Here is a 3,702-nt window from a genome sequence, read left to right on the forward strand (position 1 = left end):
GCTCTTCGCTGTGTACGTGCTACGGCTACAAGGCCTGCTTGTGCGGTTGTGCTCGGGGGCAGCTCGCTTCTGACGACACGCGGCTGCTGCTGGTGGTCGGGCTTCCGAATGGGGAGGCGGGCCCCCTTTTATACGAGCGGGACCCCCCGTCCGAGGGGAGGGCGACGGGGGAAGTCGATGCCCCCTGCCCGCACACCGCCCCGGGGGTCGCCCTCCCATCGCACCGGTCTCCGTCGGCGGCTGCCCGAGTGCCCGCCTTGTTTCCGTCTCTGTGCTGCCGCCTTCCGCCGCTGCAACAAGTGCCACCGCCTTTGGCAAGCCGTCTACACGGGGGGGCGAGGGTGGTCGCCGGTCGTTCGTTGGCGGTGAGTGTGCGTCTGTGTACGCATGCGAATCTCTTGGCTCGCGCCGCTATCTGGTTTCCCTCGGCGGTTCAATAGGCGCGCAGCCGTGGGAAGAGGAGAGTGGCGTTGGGTGACTCCTCCTGGTCGTCTTTGCTTTTCCTCGCAGTTGCTTTTTTTTTCGCTCTTTAGAGCGCGCACAGAGTGAGCCAGGGAAACTCTGCGCGCACACGCCGATCATGAAACAGCATTGCGCCGCTAGATTTTTCCTTCGGAAGCACGATGTTCTCTGTGGTTCTAGCTGATGAATGCACTAGACCGACTTGATGGCGACCACTGGCACAGTTCTTGAGTGCTAAGCGTGGCCTTGTGAGCCGCACTTGACCATGGTTCTCTTTCTCCAGAGAATAGTGGCAGCCGGGGGCAAGATCACGTTGGAAAGGAGTTCAGAATGTTCGGAAAATAATTTCGAAAGCGTAGGCCAAACCTTCAGATGCTGTTTTCAGTTAGGAGATTTCACTTTGTGGTCACCTTTTCTACCATGGACTGGACACACGCGCCATACGTGTTCAAAGGTTGTCGAGTCGCTCTATGCTCTGCTTAACAGCTCTCTTGCGTCTGAAAAGCTTGGGTTACGTGGGCGTAATTTGATGCTGCTCATTGTCCCCTGAAAAGTAAGGCTACGAATGCAATGGCATTTCTATTCCTCCATTAGGGGGGGCTTAAAAGTTACCCCTTATCGCTGGAATAAGGAGCGTTCATAGGCGCAGTGCGAGGACATGAAAGCAACCCTAAGGAGCAACCGAACAGGAATCTTGAGAAGGGCATGTTCTGTCTCGACGCAGCAAATGCTTGTGCCTTGCACAGAGCTAGTAGAGTAGTTTTATGCAAGATACTTGGGTAACTAAACACACTCATTTCCTTCAGTATTTTGCTGAGCTGGCATTCTGCGGTGTGCTCTGTGAGGTCATACTTTTGATACACAAGACAACGTGAACGATTTGGTTTTCTTCTAGTCTGATGGCCAAATCGGCTAATACAAGTCAAGAAAAAACTGGCCTTTTCCCATCAAATGACTCCCTTTCAGCCAATGAGGTCGGCCTATTCTCATGAACCTGCTAGCATGACAGTATAGGGAGTGACAGATGAAATGGGATAGTCCCCTCCCCTGCATAAGTCATGCTAGCAGGTTCATGAGAATCGGCCGATGCGATTGGCTGAAAGGGAGTCATTTGATGGGGAAAAGTACTTGACTTGTATCAGACTATAGGCCTGAGGAGTGGCAGCGATTTTATTTGATTATTTTTTGCTGTGAGACGCTGGTCCGGGGAAGGATTTCGGAAGGAGCTTACCGTTGGCCTATAGCCTCTCTTGTCAGCATCCAGTGACAAACTGTGGCTCACCTCCGTAATGTCCAACAAGGGCATCCCTTCCGCAATGGTTCATCTTGAATTTGAACAGCTGCGGAGGTTGGGCGGCCTGTCTGTCCACTTTCACTTGCTTTTTGGAGGGCATAAAATACAAATATCGACAAACGTTCGGCTGCGGCCGCGTGGGGCGGTTATCACTGTAAGGAAAATAGCCAATGCATTGGAAAGATGGGATGCATTCATGGAACAATCACAAGAAAGAAGACTGGACGGGCGGGACGGGATTGCGCCCGTCCTGTCTTCTTTCTTGTGATTGTTTCATGTGCCGGCCGCGGCGGCTGGAATTTCTTTGGAGGAGAAATTCTAGAGGCCCGTGTACTGTGCGATGTCAGTGCACGTTAAAGAACCCCCGGTGGTCGAAATTTCCGATGCCCTTCACTACGGCGTCTCTCATAGCCTCAGTCGCTTTGGGACGTTAAACCCCATAAACCAAAACAAACCATCTTTCTAATGCAATATGAATCAACTTGCCCAACAACGCATCCTGCTGAAAATAGCCAAGATGGCTGTCCCGAGCCATTAGCATAAGTGCGGCCCAGCGCGGCTGAAGAAGCAACGTCTTAGTGCTGAAAAGGGTCAGTCTTATTACGTACGCCCTCCGCTTTTAAGAGCGTTAGCTCTTATTCATCACAGAGGCCCGTGTACTGTGCGATGTCAGTGCACGTTAAAGATGGTTTGGTTTGGTTTGGTTTGGTTTATGGGGTTTAACGTCCCAAAGCGACTAAGTCTATGAGAGACGCCGTAGTGGAGGGCTCCGGAAATTTCGACCACCTGGGGTTCTTTAACGTGCACTGACATCGCACAGTACACGGGCCTCTAGAATTTCTCCTCCAAAGAAATTCTAGCCACCGCGGCCGGGATCGAACCCGCGTCTTTTAGGTCAGCAGCCGAGCACCATAACCGCTGAGCCACCGCGGCGGCGCACGTTAAAGAACCCCAGGTGGTCGAAATTTCCGGAGCCCTCCACTACGGCGTCTCTCATAGCCTTAGTCGCTTTGGGACGTTAAACCCCATAAACCAAACCAAACCGTTTCTTGATTTCTTGGGATCTGCTACCACCTCCTTTCGGCGTGAAATTTTCTAAGTCCGAGGAATTCTCGATGGCGGCCCCCATAGTATTGGTGATTGGTAGCGTCACTGATTTTGTGGCGTCATAATTAACTAATCACATGACTATGTTTAACCGCTTTTTTACTCAGGAATTAATGAGGCATCATAAAACGAATTAGGTATTTGAAATCCCCTATACGAATAGAACAGTAGACACCAAAAGTAATAATGAAGTTAATATTTAGTTATGATCATGGTTATATTTAATTGCTTATAATTAACTAACTGATAACGTCATGATCTAACTAATGGATATCAGTAACGGGTTCGATGATTAGGACGTGTTCGACACCAATATTGTCTAATTAGGTTAATATTTACTTAAGGTTAGGCTTAATATGGCGGCCATGTCGTCAGCACTCGGCAGCTCACAATTTCATACCTCATGGCGACCGGGCGCCTACCGCCTTGAGGTAAGGAAAAATGGCCCTCCAAAGAGTCGAAAAACTTTTTCGGCCCAAATTGGTCAAAAATATTTCACCTCAAGGCGGTAGGCGCCCGCTCGCCGTAAGGTATGGAAAAGTAGCCTAATCACGTGGCAATACATCACATAGACGATAGATGGCTCTACCGAACAGCTAACGCTCGTTACTTCAACGTCTTCCAGCCGGTGACGGCACTTTTTCTTCAGACCGCTTTCGTTCTAGCTTTTTTTTTTTTTACGTTCCTACCAGCAGAGCGTTTCGTACTTTGTAGGGCGCGTTTCGCTGGTTCACCACAGAAGTCGCTTTTGCTGCACCGGTGTCGATGCCTGAGCCTGGTCGCGCACTTCCCTAATCCATCTCCTCTCTTCGCTTTTAACTTTGTGTTGTCTTGTTTTC

Source organism: Amblyomma mixtum, chromosome 2 (genome assembly GCF_055824585.1).
Source record: "Amblyomma mixtum isolate Tamu chromosome 2, ASM5582458v1, whole genome shotgun sequence".
Classification (NCBI taxonomy): Eukaryota; Metazoa; Arthropoda; class Arachnida; order Ixodida; family Ixodidae; genus Amblyomma; species Amblyomma mixtum.